The following is a 22,745-nucleotide window of genomic DNA, read 5'->3' on the forward strand; positions in this document are numbered from 1 at the left end:
CTTCTAGAGCAGCTAGTTAAAAGCCAGGCATGGTACAGAACAACTTCTGGGGGAACATCAATGAATGGACATACAGAATATAGCAGTCTATACCAGATGGAACATCTGAGACCCCACACAGAACTGTAAGTCCCCTAAGCTGCAGAGATCAGTGCCCCTCCCTCAAAGGCATGGCTGGTTGGTTCCTCAAGGGGAAGGGAAACAGACTTTACTAGCAGCAAGGCATAGCTCAACCAAGCTACAATTGCAAAATTAATTAACAAATATTGACATCTAAAAATAGGACCCCAGCACAGAGAAAATGGAATAAGCACTAAAGGTACTATTTTTTGCCCTGGCAGAGAGTGGGTGGGGTTGATGGGGGAAAAAAGCAGAGTAATTTTAGTTGGATAGTGCAAAATACTGGAAAAGGGCTGGACCTCAAGAAAAGGGGTCACATAGAGCCTTAAGATACAGAGCCATGTACCAACTTAAGCTCTTGATTGACAAACCCAAGGAGCAGGGATCCTGCTCTGAAAATGCCTTTTTTGTTTTTCTTTTTTTTTCTTTTTTTCTGCTCCTTAAGAGCTCATTAGATAGAACTGGAAGCCCTCTCAGCCTCCAGAACTGCCCAAGACAAAGGCAAAATTAAGCTTATCTAAGAGAAAAAGTAACTAGTCAGCTGAAAAGAGTTAATCCCTAAAGGAGGTGTCTTCCCCAAGGGAAAGGTGGGGCCCCGCTCAAGTAGAATCCCTCCTTCAAAGAATTCAGGCCACAGGAAAACTGAAGCAATTAAAGCCATCATATTACCTCACCTCTGTCTCTACCATACCCCCAGCAGGGAGAGTCTGCTGAAGTTAAAGGCACTGTATTGCTTTATGCTGGTGGGAAGCCATGGGCAGATGAATGCCAAATGCTGGGCAGGGCAGGAAAAGCACAGAGGTCTAGAGGCTTCATGGGAAAGTCTGCCAACCTGCTGTACCTCACCCTCAGGGAAAACTGCTGCTGGCTACAATTTCCTCCTGAGACATGGGCCTGTCTGGTCAGGAAAAATCTGATTGGGGTCTATAATATCTGAGGAGACCCTGCTCAAAAAAACAAAAGGCTCTATATAGGCAAGAAAATAAACAGTAAAACAAGATCTGAAAAATTCTGATCAGTTAAACGGAACCTATGCTAGAAGACTAGAATATGTTGAATGTCAAACAACATGTAGAGGGCAAAACCATCCAGCAGGAATATCCTAGGTAAAAGAGTTAAAACAGGGCGGGCCGCGGTGGCTCAGCGGGCAAAGTGCTTGCCTGCTATGCCGGAGGACCTCGGTTCGATTCCCGGCCCCAGCCCATGTAACGAAAACGGAGAAACAAAATACAATAAAACAAGAAAATGTTTAAAAGATGTTTCCCTTTCTTCCTCTCTTCCTTCCTTCTATCCTTCCTTCCTTCTCTCTGTCTTTCCTTTAAAAAAAAAAAAAAGAGTTAAAACAACCTCCAGAATAAACTAATTAAGGAAATCAAATGCCTAGACACCAACAAAAAATAATGAATCATACTAGGAAAATCAAAGATATGGCCCAGTCAAAGAAACAAACTAACATTTCTAATGAGATACAGGAGTTGAAGCAACTAATTCAGGATGCTTGAACTGATGTGGAAAATCTCATTAGAAGCCAAATCAATGAGTTGAGGGAGAATATAGTGAAGACATTGAGTAAAAAAGAACTCAAAAATTTGAAAAAACAAATTACAGAACTTATGGGAATAAAAGGCACAATAGGAGAGGTGAAAAACAATGGAACCTATAAAAATAGATTTGAAGAAGAAGAAGAAAAAATAGTGAACTAGAGGACTGGACATCTGAAATCTAATGAATATATAGGGAAAAGAATGGAAAAGCATGAGCAGAGACTCAGGGAACTGAATGACGGCACGAAGCACATGAATATATGTGTTGTGGGTGTTCCAGAAGGACAAGAGAAGGGAAAAGGAAGAGAAAGACTAAGGCAAGAAATAATCATTGAAAAATTTCCCACCTCTTATGAAAACATAAAATTACACATCCAAGATGTGCAGCATACCCCAAACAGAATAGATCCAAATAGACATACTCCAAGACACTTACCAATCAAATTGTCAAATGTCAAAGAGAAAGACAGAATTTTGAAAGCAGTAAGAGAAAAAGAAATCCATCACACACAAGGGAAACCTAATATGACTATGTGTGGATTTATCAGCAGAAACCATGGAGGCAAGAAGGCAGTGGTATGATATATTGAAGATTCTAAAAAGAAAAACTGCCAACCAAGAATCCTATATCCAGCAAAACTGTCCTTCAAAAATGAGGGAGATTAAAATATTTTCAGAGAAACAATCACTGAGAGAATAATTCACTAAAAGACTGGCTCTGCAGGAAATATTAAAGGGAGCAATACAGGCAGATAGGAAAAGGCAGGAGAGAGAAGTATGGAGAAGAGTGTAGAAATGAAGACTCAGTAAAGGTAAAAAGAGAAAAAAAAAGAGATATGACATATAAAATCCAAAAGACAAAATGGTACAAGAAAGTACCATTAATGGATTAAACTCCCCAATCAAAAGACATAGATTGGCAGAATGGATTAAAAAATAGGGCCCATCTATATGCTGTCTACAGGAGACTCATTTTGAACCCAAGGACAAAAATGGGCTGAAAATGAAAGGTTGGGAAAAGATATTTCATGCAAAAAACAATCAGGAAGGAGTAGGAGTAGCTATTGACTAATATCCAACAAATTAGGCTACAAATGTAAAGCAAAAGAAACAAAGAAGGACACTATATATTAATAAAAGGAACAGTTCATCAAGAAAGCATAACAATCAAATATTTATGCACTGAGGCAGAGTGCTTCAATGTACATAAGGCGAACACTGACAACACTGAAGGGAGAAATAGAAATCTCTTGCATAATAGTTGGAGACTTCAATTCCCTGCTTTCATCAATGGATAGAACATCTAGACAGAGGATCAGTAAACAGTGAATTTGAATGATATGATAAATGAACTAGACTTAACAGATATTTACAGAACATTACACACCACAACAGCAGGATACATATTTCACTCAAGTGCTCATGGATCATTCTCAAGAATAGACCATATGCTGGGTCACAAAGCAAGTCCTAAAAAATTTCAAAAGATTGAAATCATAGAAAACACTTTCTTAGATCATAATGCAATGAAGTTGGAAATCAATAACAGGCAGAGAGCCAGAATTTTTACAAATATATAAAGGCTAAACAGCACACGCTTAAACAACCAGAGGGTCAAGGAATAAATTACAAGAGAAATCATCACATATCATGAGCAAATGAAAATGTAAACACAACATATCAAAATTTATGGGATGCAGCAAAGGTAGTGCTAAGAGGGAAGTATTGCCTTAAATGCCTATATTAAAAAAGAAGAAAGAGCAAAAATCAAGGAATTAACTGTTCACTTGGAAGAATTAGAGAGAGGACAGAAAATTAACCCCAAAGCAAACAAAAGGAAATAAATACCAAAAATTAGAGCATAAATAAATGAAATTGAGAACATGAAAACAATTGATAAAATCAACACAATCAGAAGTTGGTTCTTTGAGAAAATTAGTAAAATCTATGGCCCCTTAGCTAGGTTGGCAAAAAGAAAAAGAGAGAGAGAGAGAGATGCAAATAAATAAAATCAGAAATAGAAAAGGAGACATAACCACTGTCCCTGCAGAAATTAAAGAGGTAATGAATGGACACTATGAGAAACTATATGCCAATAGACAATGTAGATGAAATGGACAACTATCTAGAAAGGCATGAACAATCAACATGATTTGAGAAGAAATAGATGACCTCAACAAACCAATCACAAATAAAGAGATTGAATCAGTCATCAAGAAGCTCCTAAAAAAGAAAAGTACAGGACTAGATGGCTTCACATGTGAATTCTACCAAGCATTCAGGAAACAATTAGTACCAATTGTGCTCAAGCTCTTCAAAAAAATTGAAGATGAGGGAAAACTACCTAACTCATTTCATGAAGCCAATACCACCCTAACACCCAAGCCAGACAAAGATACTACAAGAAAAGAAAATTACAGACGAATCTCTCTAATGAATACAAATGCAAAAAAAAAAAAACCCTCAAAATAAAATACTGACAAATTGAATCCAACAGTAGAGAAAAACATTTATACGTCATGACCAAGTGAGATTTATTCCAGATATCAAGGATAGTTCAACATAAGAAAATAAATTAATGTAATATACTATGTCAACAAATCAAAGTAGAAAAACCAAATGACCCCTTGATTGATGCAGAAAAGGCCATTTAATAAAGTTCAACATCCTTTCTCGATGAAGACACTTCAAAGAATAAAAATAAAAGGGAACTTCCTCAACATGATAAAGGGAATATTTGAAAAACCCACAGCTAGCATCATCCTCAATGGAGAAAGACTGAAACTTCCCCTTTAAGATCAGGAACAAGACAAGGATGCCCACTGTCACCATTGCTATTCAACATTGGGCTGGAAGTTCTAGTCAGAGCAATTAGACAAGAAAAAGAATTAAAAGGCATCCAAATTTGAAAGGAAGAAGTAAAACTCTCACTGTTTGCAGATGACATGAAATTATACATTGAAAATCCCAAAAAATTGACAGCAAAGCTACTAGAGCTAATAAATGAGTACAGCAAAGTGGCAGGCTACAGGATCAACACCAAAAAAATAAATAGTGTTTTCTATACACTAGTAATGCACAATAAGAACCAAAAGAATCAAATATTTAAGAATAAATTTCATTAAGGACACAAAAGACCTAAATACACAGAAAACTATAAGAAATTGCTTTTTAAAAAAATCATGGAATACCTAAATAAATAAATGAGAGGACATATTGTGTTCATGGATTGGAAGACTCAATATAGTTAAGATTTCAATTCTACCAAAATTGATTCATAGATTAAATACAATACCAATTAAAATCCCAACAATTTTACTTTGCAGAAATAGAAAAACCAATAACCAAATTTATTTGGAAGGAAGTGTGCCTTGAATAGCTAAAAATATCTTGAGAAAGAAAAATGAAAGGGAGAACTGACACTACCCAACTTTAAAATATGTTACAAAGCTACCTTAGTCAAAACAGCATGGTACTGGTATAAAGATATATATACAGACCAAAGGAATCAAATAGGGTGTTAAGAAATAGACCCTCTCATCTATGGACAATGGATTTTTGATGAGGCAGTCAAGCCAATCCACCAAGGACAGAGCAGCCACTATAATAAATGGTGCTTGGAGAACTGTATATCCATATGCAAAAGAGTGAAAGAGGATCCATATCTCACACCTTATATAAAAATTAACTCAAAATAGAGCAAAGACCTAAAAATTAAACCAAAGACCATAAAACTTTTAGAAGAAAATATAGGGAGATTTCTTATAAATCTTTTAATAGGAGGTGTTTTCCTAGACCTTACACCCAAAGCATGAGCATTGAAAAGAGAAATAGATAAATGGGAACTCCTCAAAGTTAAACATTTTTGTGCATCAAAGACTTTGTCAAGAAAGTAAAAAACAGCCTATGCAATGGGAGACAATATTTGGAACCCCATATCAGATAAGTATTTAATATCCAGAATATATAAAGACATTCTTCAACTCAACAGCAAAAAGACAAATGACCTAATTTTTTTTCAAATAACCCAATTTTAAAATGGGAAAAAGAGGCGGGCCATGGTGGCTCAGCAGGCAAGAACGCTTACCTGCCATGCCAGAGGACCCAGGTTCAATTCCCGGCGCCTGCCCATGTTAAAAAAAAAAAAAAAATGGGAAAAAGACATGAACAGACATTTCTCAGAAAATGAAATACAAATGGCTAAAAGGCACATGAAAAGATGCTCAAATGCACTGCCTATTAGAAAAATGCAAATTAAAACCACAATGAGATATCATCTGATACCCACTAGAATACCCATTATCAAAAAAACAAAAATGACAAATGCTGGAGAGGATGTGGAGAAAGAGGTACATTTATTCACTGTTGGTGGGAATGTAAAATGTTACAACTGCTCTGGAAGGCAGTTTTGCAGTTCCTCGGGAAGCTTAATATAGAATTGCCATATGATCCAGCAATCCCATTACTAGGTATATATTCAGAGGACCTGAGGGCAAGGACACAAATGAATATTTGCACACCAATGATTTTTGCAGCATTATTTATGATTGCCAAGAGAAGGAAACAGTCCAAATGTTCATCAGCAGATGAATGGCTAAACAAGCCGTGATATATATATGTATATATATGATGGAATATTGCACAGCTGTAAGACAGAATAAAGTCATTAAGCATGTAACAACATGGATGAAACTTGAGGGCATTTTTCTGAATTAAATTAGCCAGAAACAAAAGGACAAATACTGTATGGTCTCACTAATATGAAGTAGCATTAATGAGTGAATTTTGAGAATTGGAGTTAAGAACACAGGTGATCGAGAGGTAGAAATAGGGTAGAGATTGGGCAATTGGTGTGAAGGAATACAGATTGTGCAACAGGACTGACTGTAAAAATTCAGAAATGGATAACACAATACTACCTGATCTAAGTATACTGAATGAAGTTGAATCTGAGTATGACTGAGAGAGAAGGGCTGGAAGCACATATGAAACCAGAAGGAAAGATAAATACTGAGATGGTATAATTTAGGAATGCCTAGAGTGGATAATGATAGCAATTAAATGTACAAATAAAAAAAATATTTTTGTAAGAGGGAGAACAAATGAATGTCAACATTGCCCAGTGCTGAAAATAGATGTTATATAGGGGAAAAAGTACAATCAGTGCAAACTAGGGTCTACAGTCAACAGGTGGGGAGCGTGGAGGAGGGGTATGGATTCTTTGTGGAAGAAAAGGAAATGTCTTCATATAGATTATGGTGGTGAAGTCATGTCTATACACTTAGTTTGGATTGTATGATGTGTGAATAAAACTGTTTTAAAATGAACAGAGAAAAAGTGCCAGAGAAAATGTGGAGAAAGAGATGTTTCACTGTTGGTAGGGAAACTGAGAGGTATGGTCCCTTGGAGGGCAGTGTGGTGGTTCCACAGGAGGCTAGGCATGTGGTTGACATATGATCTTGAAATCCATTTTCTCAGTATATACCTGGAGGAACTGAATGTGAGGACCTGAATGGACATTTGCATACTGGTGTTTCTGGAGGCAGTGTTCCCAATCCACGATGGATGGAGGTCTCCTAAAGGAACAATGACTGAGGAATGGAAGGGGAAACTATGGTACATAAATATAATGGACTTCTAGTGAGAAGGAATGAAGTAGTGAGGTGTGCAACTAGGTGTATGAACCTCAAGGATTTATGTTGAATGAAATGTCAGGAACAAAAAGACAAATATCATCATGCCTAAATCATATGGACTAACTATAATATAAAAACTTGGTGAACTGAAGTCAAGAACATGGGTTATCGGGTTGGGACTTGTTATAAAGGGTCCTAGATTGTAAGCTTTTAGAACAGTCACATAGATTCATGAGTAGTAACTGTTATTTCTAAATTCTGAGATACTGAGCTATTTGTTTATAACCTGGTCATTCCCAGGAACTTCAAGTATTTATGTGACAACTGAGATTCAGAGTTAGAGATCTGAAGCTAAGAAGGTCAGCAGTACCCCATACAGAAACTATTTTAAAGGTTGAAAATGTGATCAGACTTTGAGTAGAGATACGAATGAAGCTGATCTGGATAGGACTATGGTAAATTAGCACACAGGATAAAGGATGATGTGATACATATTTTAAAACTTCAAATTCTGTGTGATACCAAAAGGAGAGATATTTGTTTGGTGCAAAACTATATTTTGAGTAGTACATTTCCTATTTTAACTTGTATGGTCAGTTTAAGTACATGGAATCTTGAGTAGGGTGTGAGATCTTGTTGGTATGTACAGGTTAGTGTGATGCCCTAATATATGCCAGAGTAATTTGGTTAGTGAATGAAGTATTTGCAAGGTCCCCTTTGGGGGCTGGGGAGAAAAAAGAAAATATTCAACTTTCCTATTGGGAGAATTTCTGATATTATCATAAGCAGTAGGGACAACCAAATCAACAGGCCAAGCCCTCAGTCTTGGGTTTGCCCCTATGAAACTTATTCCTGCAAAGCATAGGCTAAGCCTACTTAATATTAGGCCTAAGAATCACCCCTGCAGAACCTCTTTTGTTGTTCAGATGTGGCCTCTCTCTCTAAGCCAACTTGGCAACTAACTGCCCTCCCCGCATGTGGGACATAACTCCCAGTGTAAATCTCCCTGGCAACATCAACATGGGACAGAAATGCTGGGATGAGTCAGGACCCAGCATCAAGGGATTAAGAAAGCATTCTTGCCCAACAAGGGGAAGAGGGAAATGAGGCAAAATAAATTTCAGTAGCTGAGAGATTTCAGAGTCAAGATATTATCCTGGAGGTTATTCTTATGCATTGTATAGATAACACTTTCTGGTTTGTGGTGTATTTGGAGAGACTGGAGGGAAATACCTGAAACTGTGGAGCTGTGTTCCAGTACCCTTGAAACTTGAAGATGATTGTATAGAGCTATAACTTTTATAATGTGACTGTGTGATTATGAAAACCTTGTGTCTGTGCTCCTTTTATCCAGGGTATAGATAGGTGAGGAAAAAAATATGGATAAAAGTAAATAAGTAATAAGGGGGACAAATGGGTAAATAAATTGGGTAGATGGAACTACTAAAGGTCAAAGAGAGGGAGGGGTAAGGGGTACAGTATGTATGAGTTTTTCTTTTTTCTTTTTTTTTTCCGGGATGATGCAAATGTTCTAAAAAATTATCATTGTGATGAATACACAACTATGTGATGATATTGTGAGCCACTGATTGTACACAATGTGTGAAATGTATGCGTGTGAAGAGTTATCAATAAAAATATTTTTTAAAAAGACACACTCTGACTTCTGAGCCACAGAAACAATGAGATTTTAAAAATGTGAGTTTTGTTAAGCAACTAAATTTGTGGTAATCTGTTATATAGTGATTGATACATAATACAATGTTCAGCGATTTTTTTTTCCTTTTAGCAGTTTTATTGAGATATATTCACATATACAGCCCACCTAATGAGTACAGTGATTTACAGTCCTATCCCATAGTCGTGCATTCCTCAGTACAATTTTAGAACATTTTCATTATTCAAAAAGAAAAAAAAAACCCAACACATCCCTCATTCCTTATTCCTCCCCTATTATTTGCCCTTAGTATTGGTGTGGTATATTTGTAAGTTCAGGATTTTGGCCTTTGATTTTTTTTGTATGCTATATGGTGGGGTCACATTTCATTCTTTTTCCATGTAAATATCCCATTATTGCAGCACCATTTGTTGAATTTTTTTGTTTGTTTTTCGCTTGTTTTGGGATGTGCATGAGCCGGGAATCAAACCCAGGTCTCCTGCATTTCAGGTGAAAATTCTACCACTGAACTACCCATGCACCCCGGCCTTTGACTTTTAACCTGACAGGCTTGGGTAGATATTGGTACCATTACAGTATGTTGAAAGCAAGGAGGAAAAGCAGGTTTCAGTGGTAAGCAGGATAGATATAAGGGTTAGAAGCAGTGAGCTGCTTTGAACCTGTCTGGGCCATCCAGATGGAAATATGTAGTTGGATATTTGACTCTGAAACTCATAATCCCCATCATTGTTAAGATCTTGGAATCTATCCTTCCAAACGCTTTCTAATAGGCATATTAGTGTTTTGTTTTGTTTTCTCAGCTTTTTTATAATATAACACATATACAAGCAAAAAAAGAAAAAAGCAGTAATTTTCAAAGCACTCTTCAACAAGTAGTTACAGGTCAGTGATTTTTTTTGAATCACGATGTTCTCTTCCTTGACTTATCATTACTGTCATTATTTTTAATAATAGATTTCTTTTACACCATCAATCAGTTTTTGATAGGTCAATCAATTCCTTGTGGCCAACATTCAATACTAGAATTTTTTTTTAATTCTATTTAACTAAAAATAGAATTTGCATACTTACTGTTACTGTTAGTGCTAAAGAATGCTGCAAGTTGGAATGTGAATTAAAGATTTTTACAATATGGCTTTATATAATATTAATTGGGTGCTACCAGGTGCCATATGAAGACTTAATTTTCCAACCACTTTTCACAATTTAAACCACTCTAAAAACTTAATTCATACAGTAATCATAATAGCCTTTCATGGGTAAAATATGTCATAAACATAAATGTATAGAAATCATGTGTTCATTCTCAGTTATAAATGTTCAACTAGATGATTCAGAATATACTTATATTTTCTTATATTAAATTTTTATATTATTTTGTTGAAAAGCACAAAATACAAAAGTTCTCTCTGAGTTCTGGGAAATGGTGGAATAGGATAAGTTGAATTCACCCCTGCTCTAAGAACAGCTAGAGAAGGGATGGGAGGGTGACTGAGATGGTAATTCCAGAGTGTGAATGACCTGGGAGTGTCTTCTACACCACATAGGGAGGCCCTGGTTGCAAAAGCTGAGGAGCTGAAAAGCAAAGAACCAGAGGCTGTCTGGCAGTGCAAACAGCCTAATGCAGAAGCCCAGAGCCCTCAGGAGTGCATGGACAGGGAGACAGGGACTAAGAAGTAAGCCAAGCCACTCCTCGAATGTGTTACCCTCACCAGCACAGCCACCCCACACACAGACCCGTGACCCAACCCACACCCCACACTTCTGAATCCTGTCACCCACCCACCTCCCTGAGCTCCAAGCACCCCCACCCCACCAAACCCCCATATGCATACCCACCCCAAATCCCTACCCCAAGCATGCATACACCTGCCCCAGCCCAACCCACCTGTCCTGCACAAGTGTAGCCTCACTTCAACCCTCCCAAGCCCTATCTTCCCATCCCTGTCAGCGGCAGCGGTTGCCACCACATAAAGGCTGCAGGTACTTACTTCCATAACCAGGCTACACCTGCCCCAGTCCACACAGTCATGTAACCCAACCCCAACCCCCCTAAGCTCTGCACATGTGTTCATCAGTTTATGGTCCCCCCAGATCTGTGCATGCTTACAGCCCCTAGACATGCTCCCCAGCTCTGGGCAAGCACTGACACATCAGCCCCCAGCCCACACTGGCACAACACTGACCTGCTGCCCTGAGCTCAGTGCACAAGCACAAAGGATCCCACACCCTAGACCAGTGCATGCCAGGGCCCCATCCCTAGACCTATGCACCCATACAGCCACATTCTTCCTGCTGCTGGGCTCCCACACCCACAGGCACTGGGTAGCATCCACAACCTGTGCCTATACCTGCACTGCAACACATCACCACATTGTTGTGCCCTGCTCCACACCCTGCATCCTGCTCTACATTCATCCCACAAATATAAAGCTCTAGACTACTGAAGGAAATTAACTTCCAAAGTAAACCAATCAAGAAATTTACATACCATGAAGACAACAAATGATCACTAAGCATATCATGAGGCAGACAGATATAGCCCAGCCTAATGATCAAATTAAACATCAGAGGAGACACAGACATTGGAACAATTAATTAAAGATGTTCATGTAACTCTACTAAATAAAATAAATGTGATGGCTAATGACATAAAGGGGATCAAGAAGATATTAGAACATAAAGAGGAATTTGAAAGAATAAATAGAAAAATAGCAGATATCACAGAGAATAAAGATGCTTTAGACCAAATAAAAAACATATTAGAGACATACAATAGCAGATTTGAAGAGGCAGAAGAAAGAATAAGCAAACTAGAGGACAGAACAACTGATTTCAAGCGCTGAAAACAGAAAATGGCAAAAAAGATGCAAAATCTTGAATTGGATCTCAGGAAAATAATAGACAGAAGAAAGAGCACAAATACAAGAATCATTGGTGTCGCAGAATAAGAGAAGAGTAAATGGTTAGGAGTATTAGTTGAGGATATAACAGGGGAAAACTTCCCAACACTTATGAAGGACAGAAATGTGCAAGTCAAAGAAGCTCAACATACTCCAAATAGAATAAGTCAAAACAAACCTTCCCCAAAACACATACTAATCAGTCATTCAAATGTTGACAAGAAGCAGAAAATCCTGAAAGCTCCAAGAGAAAAACAATCTACTACATACAAGGTAACCAACCACATAAGACTGAGTTCAGATGACTCAACTGGCACTATGGAGGCGAGAAGGAAGAGGTATGAAATATTTAAAATCCTGAAAGAGAAAGGCTTCCAGCCAAGAATTCTGAACCTGGCCAAATTTCCTATGAAACTGAGGGGAACACCAATCCTGCTCAAACTTTTCCAAAAATTTGAGGAAAAAGGAACACTACCTAACTCATTTTATGACACTAATATCATTTTAATTACAAAACCAGATAAAGATGCTAAGAGAGGAAAACTACAGGCCAATCTCCCGAATGAACATTGTGGTAGTTAGATTCAGTTGTCAACTTGGCCAGGTGAAAGCACCTAGTTCTGTTGCTGTGGACATGAGCCAATGATGTGAATCTCATCTGTTGCTCATTACATCTGCAGTCAGTGAAGAGGCGAAGTCAGCGAAGACATCCAAACAAAAAAGGATGTTTGATTTAATTGGCTGGTGCTTAAATGAGAGAGGTCAATATAGCACAGCCCAAGCAGTTCAGCATACCTCATCTCAGCACTCGCAGCTCAGCCCAGGCCTTTGGAGAGGCAGAAAGAAATCACCCCGGGGAAAGTTGTTGGAACCCAGAGGCCTGGAGAGAAAGCCAGCAGAGATCACCCTGTGCCTTCCCATGTAAGAAAGAACCTCAGTTGAAAGTTAACTGCCTTTCCTCTGAAGAACTAATGAAATAAATCCCCTTTTATTAAAAGCCAATCTGTGTCTGGTGCATTGCATTCCGGCAGCTAGCAAACTAGAACAAACATAGATGCAAAAATTCTCCACAAAATACTAACAAATTGAATGCAACAACACATTAAAAGAATTATACACGACAACCAAGTGGGTTTATACCAGGAATGCAAGGATAATTCAACACAAGAAAATCAATTAATGTAATACAGTATATTAACAAATCAAAAGGGAAAAATCACATGATCATCTCGATTGGTGCTGAAAAAGCATTTGACAAAATTCAACATCCCTTTTCTGATAAAAACACTCCAAAAGATAGGAATCAAATGTAACTTCCTCAATATGATAAAGAATAAATCCTAATAGACCTACTGTGAAACACATACTAAACAGAAGATCAAATACAAAAGATAAGAGAGAATCCTGAATGCAGCAAGAGAGAAGTAATTTATCACATACAAGGGAATCACTGTTAGGGTAAATGCCAATTTCTCATCAAAAATCATTAACCTAGCCTTAAATTGAGAATTTTTTTCTCTTCTTGACTTTGATCATTTCTGTATAGCACACTAGCTGGCTTAAGCTGTAAAGAACCAGAAGCAAAATGTAATGCCCATGTCATGGTCAGGTTCATTTATCAACTTGGCCAAGTTGTGGTACCTGTTTGTTTGGTTGGGCAAGTGCTGGTCTATCTGCTTCAATGAGGACATTTCATAGAATTAGATCATGAGCATGTCAGCTGCATCCACAGCTGATTCCATTTGTAATCAGCCAAAAGGGTGTGTCTTCTGTAATGAGTGATGCTTAATCTAATCACAGGAAGCCTTTTAAGTAGGATTCAGAAGAGACAGGCTCTCTCCCTGCTTTGGCTTGTGATCCTCTCCGGTGGAGTTCATCCAGAGCCTCCATCGGAGTCGTCAACTTTGCAGCCTGCCCTGCGGATTTTGGACTCTGCGTTCCTGCGGTCACGTGAGACACTTATAAATTTTATATTTGTGAGTGTTCCCTGTTGATTCTGTTTCTCTAGAGAACCCTAACTAATACAGCCCACTCCACCCCCACCCCCAAAATGTAATGCCCCACCTGGCTACTTTTGAGACTAGTATTTTCCAAGAAAAATAGTAATAATAATAATAATAACTAATGGTGATCTAATGTTTATTATATGCTAGGTATTGTGAAAAATACTTTGCATATATTATTTCAATTAATACACACAATTCTCCAATTCCATTATTTTCTCAATTAATACAGTGATGAAATTTAAGCTTAAAGAGGTTAAACAGTAACTAAATTCTGAGGGAAAGCCAAACCTGGTTCAATCCCAGAGCCTGGGCTTTTTGCCACTTTATTCTATTGCCTATTCAAAGCTATTTCCTATCCCCAAAGACCTCGGAGCCAAATAAATCAGCAGTCACTTGATGGTTCTATTAGAAAGCAAAAATCTGAGAGGACATGGTGGCCACAGTCTATTGAACAAGTGTTGTTTATAATCCTAGTTTTCCACTATTGTAATATGTTCCTTGGCTTAATAACTTTGTAAATGAAATGGAAAATGGACAGACTGGTTCCACAATTTTCCCCTTAGATTAATTATACTAGTGAGCAGCAAGGGATATAGCAACACTCTGGAAATTGTGACAGTGAGTGTATATGTGTGCACACTCACAAGGGCATATACCTGTTTCAGGGAAAAAGATCTATGACTTTGATCAGATTATCAAGCAGGTGTATACATCCCAAATTTAAGATTGTGTCAAAGATCACTTTCAATTGCAGTAATCTATGCTTTTTCCATTTTGAGTCACAGTTCTTCCCTATTTTAACATCCATCTACTATATACAGATACAACTTGTTTTCCTTCTAAAATGTATAGTCTTTGAAGGGAAAAGAAGTGGAAAATGATTTTGGATTTGAAACCTCATGCCTGAAAAGTTCTCTTGTGTATGTTTGTATTTTATCTAACAATAGCATCTGCTCTCTGAATCTTTAAACAAATGCGTTGGGTTTGAAAATATATGCTCATTTTCCCATCAGTATAACTCACAGGTGAACATGCACTCCCTTTGTACAGCTAAAGAAGTTCCGGTCACAGGCAAATGAGCATAAACCAATCATTCCCATTCTAATTTACATATTCACTGTACCAATTTGTTGCAGTTAGAAAATATGATTTTTTTTTTTTAGTAATGTTTAAGCAACTGTTATAGCCCAGTGTGGAAACTAAAATTTTTATTAGAGTAAAGGTCCCTATGATCTGAGAAGAAATATTTTGTTAGGTATTTTTTAGTTAGGCAGTTAGGACAAGACTTTTCACACATTCTCAGAGAATCCTTTAAATAAATACATAATCCAAAGTAATTCAACACTTAAGGCAGGATTTGTGAAGCATATAAGCATTCCCTGAGGATTCTAAGAAATACCTAGGGAGGAGATTATAAATTATGGGACTTGACTGCATTTGTTGAGTCTTAAAAGGAGAGGAGGAGTCTTACTTGAAGAGCAAAAATACGATAACAAACAGGATGTCCTTGGAAATGTCTAATAACTGATTCTCCAGGAGGGGTAAAGCAATCTGATTGGTAATGTTTGCTAATTTCTGAAAGACTGTTTCTGGGACAGAAAGAGAGAAAATCAACTCAGACTGAAAAGCAGCCCTGATATTTATCAGGCTAGAAAGATGGACACATAAGGTCAGTTGCAAAATTAACAGGACACAGTTTCTTCCCAGGTTTGTGACTGTAAAATGTCAAAATGACCCCCACTTTGAGTGATTACTGCTCTTACCAATGACACTCAGGATACCCTTCGTTCTTCCCAACTGCATGCCCAGTTGCTAAACTTCCCTCTCTTTGTGATAAAACCTGATCCCTAGTTAATCACTTTTCCTAATCCTGTCTCAGAAACAGCAACCAAACTTTATGGGCCACCTCATTCCCTGAGACGCTCTTTAGAATCCCCTATCCAACCCTAAAAACTCTCCTCCCTCTTGTCCAGAGTGTCATTGCACAGTTCGTGCACTCCTTCACTGTGAGTAAATTCCTCAGCACAACTTGTTTGTGCCACACTTGCTAATGTCCCATTCACTAAAGCAAGTTATATGACCAAGGTCAGAGTCCAGGTGGAAGGAAACTATGCAAGGGCATTCACACTGAGAGGTGTAGTTCTTTGAGAACCACACATGCAACAGCCTACCACAGATTCCTATGCATATTCATGTTTAAACCTCTTTCAAAATCCGTAAGATGCCAGGTAACTGATTTTATAGAGGGAGTCCTATGAATAATGCAAGCAGAATTGGTACTGACTAAAAGATCCTGTGAGTCTGATTCTCTATAGCATATGTGCATGGTTATATCATATGAGAGTTTAGAAATAATAGCACGTCATTTTAATGAACTGGGGAAAAGTGAATAAATCATGATCCCTTAAGTACCAATTTCAATCTACCTCTTTATGAACCAAAAGAAAAAGTGTCACAGATTATAATAACCATTCATCTAACAACACACATATAATATCATCATCATTAGGGTTGCCATTATAACAATTACATCTTTATTAACAATTTCTCCCTGAAATTTCCATTTGAAAGCCAAAGAGTAATTTCATTTTGAAATCAGCTCCCACAGTGAATGGCTCAACTACATATTTTGTTTCTTAAGTCATCCTCCCCTGAAAAAGCTGGCCTGTATCAATTTTTTCTTGCTCCATTCCTAGGCCCCTTTGGGAATAGAACAGAAAAAAGCATGTCAAAAAAACAAGATGTATTATTTTATGTTTACCATAATCATAAACAAGATTCAATTACATGGCTCAAAACAGTCATTGCAAATTTCTGTAGTTTCTTATCCATGTGTAGTTCCTATATTCACAGTAAAAACATTTAGAGTTAATTATGAAATTTTTCATACATTAATCCCAGTAGCATAAAAATACATTACTAAATTTACATCTGTAAATGACTGTATTAGTTAGGGTTCTCTAGAAAACCAGATCCAACTGGAGAGATCTATAATTATGAGATTTATAAAAGGATCTCATGCAACCGTGGGGATGTAAGAGTCCAAGATCTGTAGGGCAGGCCATGAACTGGCAGCTCCAATGAAGGTCCTCAACAAACTCTCAGGAGACACTAGTTGGCTGAATCAGAAAGAGAAATTGTCTCTTCTGAATCCTCCTCAAAAGCCTTCCAGTAATTAGATTAAGCATCACTCATTGTAGAAGACTCCCCTTCCTTAGCTGACTGCAGACGGAATCAGCCATGGAGGCAGCCAACATCCTCATCATTTAATGAAATGTTCTCACAGCAACAGATAGGCCAGTGTTTGCTTGGCCAGATAATTGGCCACCTGGCCAAGGTGACACATTAACCTGACCATCACAATCTACCCATGTCAACATGGCAGCTATGCATATCACCTTAAACCTTACTTAATCTCTAAATAGGAAACAATAATAGACACATTTTTGCCTCACCTAACAATACTCAATTGTTCTGTGTACAACCGGAAATGTATTAAATCTCTCCAGAATAGGGTGCAAGTCCTTGGGTAATATTCACTCTTAATCTTCATATCTTACAACTTAAATACTATAACATGAACAGAACAATTATGTCATATGATAAAGGGCATACAATAGAGAGGAAAACAAAGATTTGTTTCATGCATCAATACAAATATTCTCATAAAAAAGCAAGGAAGAAATATATCATTACCGTCCTCATTTCTGTAACAGGTCACATGGTTATAGTTGATATTCATCACTATCTTCTCCCATGACCCATCTCATGTTACTTTTACCCTCAGCAAGGACCTCAGCTAGCCATGGTTCTTTGCCTGGTGGGGTGATCCAAACCTTCATTTCTGAAGTTTCTAAGCCATTGGTAGTCCTGACTGGATTGAGTTGTTGCAGTTTTTCATTTATTTTACTTACAGGGCATGGTAGTACTAAGAGATGCTCTAAGGGCTCTCTTCTATTCCAGGAAAACTCTTCTTTACCTCTGTTGAATAGTTGCAGTCCTATTTCCTTCTGATAGTTCAGGTCAATCACCCCAGCCAGTAAAGTAATCCCCTTTTTAGCTTCTTGATCCAGAGGCACGAGTAGCCCAAAGTGACCAGGTGGTAGTCTTAGATTCCAGTTCAATGGAATCACTGTTGTTTCTCCTGGTGGAAGCACTCCCTCTTGTGAAACTAAAACCTGTAGACCAGCAGAGCTCAAAGTCACAGGAACAGGAAGCAAAAATTTTCCTAGTGGATCACTAGGGACAATAGTGAGGGCTGCCACTCCTATTTCCACCCCTTGATTCCTGGACCCATGAATCCTGACTATGGGAGAAACAGCATCATAGATTGGACACTGATTTAGAGTATACACAGACTCCTGAAGAACATGGTCCCAACCCTGCAAGGTATTGCCACCTAGTTGGCACCACAATTGAGTTTTCAAAAGGCCAATCCACCGTTCTATCAACCCAGCTGCCTCTGGATGATGGAGAACACGGTAAGACCAGAGAATTCCATGAGCATGTGCCCATTCTGCATTTCATTTGCTGTGAAGTGGGTTCCTTAATCAGAAGCAATGCTGTGTGGAATACCATGATAGTGGATAAGACATCCACTTTTCCATGGATGGTATTTTTGGCAGAAGAATTGTGTGGAGGGAAAGCAAACCCATATCCAGAATATGTGTATATTCCAGTTAGAAGAAATCAGTGCCCCTTTCATGATGGAAGTGGTTCAATATAATTAACCTGCCAACATATAACTGGGTGGCCACCTCAGGGGTGGTGCCATAACAAGGACTGAGTGTGGGTCTCTGCTGCTGGTAGATTGGGCACTCAGCAGTGGCTGTAGCCAGATTAGCCTTTGTGAGTGGAAGTCCATGTTGCTGAGCCCATGCATAACCTCCATCCTTACCACCATAACCACTTTGTTCATGAGCTCATTGGACAATGACAAGAGTTGCTGGGGAAAGAGGCTGACTTGTATCCACAGAATGGGTCATTTTATCCATTTGATTATTAAAACATTACTCTGCTGAAGTCACCCTCTGGTGCATATTCACATGGAAACAAACATCTTCATGTTTTTTGCCCACTCAAAAATGTCTATCCATATACCTCTTCCCCAGACCTCTTTGCCACCAATCTTCCAGTCATGTTCCTTCCAAGTCCCTGACCATCCAGCCAAACCATTAGCAACTGCCCGTGAGTTACTCTACAAATGCACTTCTGGCCAGTTCTCCTTCTAAGCTAAATAAACAACCAAGTGCACTGCTCGAAATTCTACTCATTGGGAGGATCTCCCCTCACTACTGTCCTTCAGGGACATCTCAGAAAGGGGCTGCAGTAGTGCAGCTGTCCACTTTTGGGAGGTATTTGCATATCATGCAGAACCATCTGTAAACTAGGCCTGAGTTTTAGCTTCTCACTGTAAGGAACTCCCTAAGACTCATAGCTCTAGGCTCAGAAAGAGAAGACAGTGTGATGGGCATTTGGGCCACTTCCTCATGTAACTTACTTGTGCCTTCAGAACCTGCTCTGGCCCTATCTCTAATATACCATTTCCATTTTATGATGGAGTGCTGCTATGTATGCTCAACTTTATGGCTTAGTGGGTCAGACAACATCCAGCTCATGATAGGCAATTCGGGTCTCGAAGTGTTCAGTCTCTACTTAGGCCCAGTAGCAAGCCAAAAACTATTTCTCAGAAGAAAAGTAGTTATATGCAGCAGATGGCTAAGGCTTTGCTCCAAAATCCTAAAGGTCTGTGTTGTGATTCTTCTATACGGGCCTGCCAAAGCTCCAGACAGTATCTCTATTTGCCAGACACCATTGGATCTGGTGGATCATATGACCCGAGTAGCAGAGCAGCTTGTACAGTAGCCTGGAGCTGTCACAGAGCCTCCTCTTGTTTAGGTTCCCACTCAAAACTAGCTGCTTTTCTGATCACTCAGTCAATAGGCCAGAGCAGCACACCCAAATGAGGAATGCAGTGTTGCTAAAATCCAAAGAGAGCAACTAGGGATTGTGCCTCTTTTTTGGTTGTAGGACAAGTCAGATTCAACAATTTATCCTTCACCTTAGAAGGGATATCTTGACATGCCCCACACCACTGGACACTCAGAAATTTCACTGAAGGTGGAAGGCCCCTGCATGTTTATTGGATTTATCTCCCATTCTATGACATGCAAATGGCTTACCAATAAGTCTAGAATAGTGGCTACTTCTTGTGCACTAGGTCCAATCAACATGATACCATTAATATAATGGACCAGTGTGATGTCCTATGGGAGGGAGAAATGATCAAGGTTCCTGTGAACAAGATTATGACATTGGGTTTGTGCTGGTTTGAAAGTATTATGTACCCTAGAAAATCCATATTTTAATCTTGATCCATTTTGTGGAGGTAAGAGTTTCTTTTAATTCTTTTTTAGTACTGTAGATTGAACCCTTGATTAGATTATCTCCACAGAGATGTGGCACATCCAATTGCAGGTATTACTTTTGATTAGAGAGAAATGTGACTCCACCCATTTCAGATGGGTCTTGATTAGTTTACTGGAATCCTTTAAAAGAAGAAACATTTTGAGAGATCCTGGAGAGAAAGCTAGGAGATGTCACAATGTTGTCATGTACCTTTGCAGTTGAGAGAAACCCTGAAAGTCATCAGCCTTCTTGAACCAAGATATCTTTCCCTGGATGCCTTAGATTGGACATTTCTATAGCCTTACTTTAATTTAGACATTATCACAGACTTAAAACTGTAAACTTGCAACTTAATCAATTCCCCCTTTTAAAAGTCATTCTGCTTCTGAAATATTTCCTTCTGGCAGCGAGCAAACTAGAACAGGGCTAGAGAGTTGATATACCCTGAGGTAGGAGAGTGAAAGTATATTGCTGGCTTTGCCAGCTGTAAAGAAACTGTTTCTGGTGGTCCTTTCTAACAGCTAATGAGAAAAATCACTTGCCAGATCACTAGCTGCATACCAGGTACCAGGTGATGTGTTGATTTGCTCAAGCAATGATACCACATCCAGAACAGCAGCTGCAATTGGAGTCACCACCTGGTTGAGTTTGTAATAATCCACTGTCATCCTCCAAACCCATCTGTTTTCTGCATGAGCCAAATAGAACAGTTGAATGGGGATATAGTGGAATCACCACCCCTGCATCCTTCAAGCCCTTAAAAGTGGCACTAATCTTTGCAATACCACCAGGAATACAGTATTGCTCCTGGTTTACTATTTTGCTGGGTAGAGGCAGTTCAGTGGCTTTCATTTGGCCTTTTCTACCATAATAGCTCCCAATCCATGAGTTAGAGAGCCAATGTGGGGGTTCTGCCATTGCTCAGTATGTCTATTACAATTATGCTTTCTAGAACTAGGAAAATAGCTACAGAATGGGTTTAGGGACCCACTGGACCCCCTGTCAGATGGACCTGAGCTAAAACTCCATCAATCACCTGACCTTCATAAGACCCCACTCTGACTGGTGGACCAAAGTGACGTTTTGAATCTTCTGGAATTAATGTCACTTTTGAACCAGTGTCTAATAATCCCCCAAATATCTGATCATTTTTTTCCCCAGTGCACAGTTACTCTGGTAAAAGGCTATGGGTCTCCTTGGGGAAGGCTTGGAGGAAGATTAACAGAGTATAGATTTGTGGCAGTGTAACAGGTTCCTTCCCCAAACGGACCTGGCCTTCCCCTCATCCAAGGGGCTCTAGGTTTGTAAACTGTCTCAAGTCTGGAAATTGATTAAGGAGCCATGACTTCTGTTTTTGTAATTTGTTAGACTTCTGTTCTCTAGACCTAGAACTCTTCTGCTTAAACAGCTCAAACAAGAATGTAGCAGACTGACTGCTATTGTACTTCTAGGTAACCCAGGATCTACTAGCCAAAACCACAAGTCTCCGTGGGTCAGATTATTTTGACTCCGGCTTTGAGTCTGCTGCCCATTATGATAGCCATGCCCACCTCATCTTTGGTGTTTAAGTGCTACCACCTGGCTTCCAACAACTCAGGATCTGATCATCCCCATTATGTTTAAGGATTCCAGTTCAGTGTGTGCAGTTCCCACAGTAATATCTGACCTACAGAGAAGAGCTGAAGAGCTCTTCAGGATAATGGAGCTAGTCTCAAAAATGTATTTCTCACAGTTCTGTTCACAGATGTGTCCTCTGTACATTCCTGGGGTGTGTGAGCATGCCTTCCATGATAAATCCACTCTAACAATCCAATCTGTATACTTTTAGATCCCCTCATCTATATTTACCAGGGCAGTTCTGGTGTTTTAACCTCAGGTAATGTCAACCACTTATTTCTTTTTAAATATTTTTATTTAAGAAAACAAACAATACACTTAGAACCACCAAAAATGAATATCTTAGTTAGCTTAACTACAGATGTATTTAAATAAAGTACCCACATAATCATTATAAAACCTGTGTTTGTGCAGTAAGTTTCATAAACCAATTTAAAATAAAGGCAACAAGGAAAAACTCTACAAATTCAGATAGCAAAGTTATTAAATTCTAAATATTAAACATTAACTTAAATACCATTTGATCAGCTGTCAAAACTGTGAATGTTCTCAAAATATCAAGAAGAAAGTTATTACAAATATCTACATTGCTATAGAAATGACCTATGTTACTGAACATTTTCCTGATTTCAGGAAAATATGAACATATAAATATTTTTACAAATAACATATGAAAATCTTAACCACCTAACATGGATACCTTAATTAGCTTATCGATAGGCATATTTAAATAAAATATCTAAGTAATCATTATATAGCCTGTTTGTACAATATGTTTCATAAAATAATTAAAAACTAAAGCAAGGAAAGTAAAAATCTATAGACACAGATAT

The 22,745-nt window shown here is 38.4% G+C and overlaps 1 long non-coding RNA gene across 2 annotated transcripts in view; it reads right to left on the reverse strand.

Annotated features, from left to right (window-relative positions):
* The window catches only part of LOC143665326 (uncharacterized), a 76,828-nt gene that overhangs the window by 9,205 nt on the left and 44,878 nt on the right, over positions 1-22,745 (reverse strand). The gene's annotated exons all lie outside the window — the stretch shown is intronic.

The sequence above is a fragment of the Tamandua tetradactyla genome, chromosome 21 (genome assembly GCF_023851605.1).
Source record: "Tamandua tetradactyla isolate mTamTet1 chromosome 21, mTamTet1.pri, whole genome shotgun sequence".
Taxonomy (NCBI): Eukaryota; Metazoa; Chordata; class Mammalia; order Pilosa; family Myrmecophagidae; genus Tamandua; species Tamandua tetradactyla.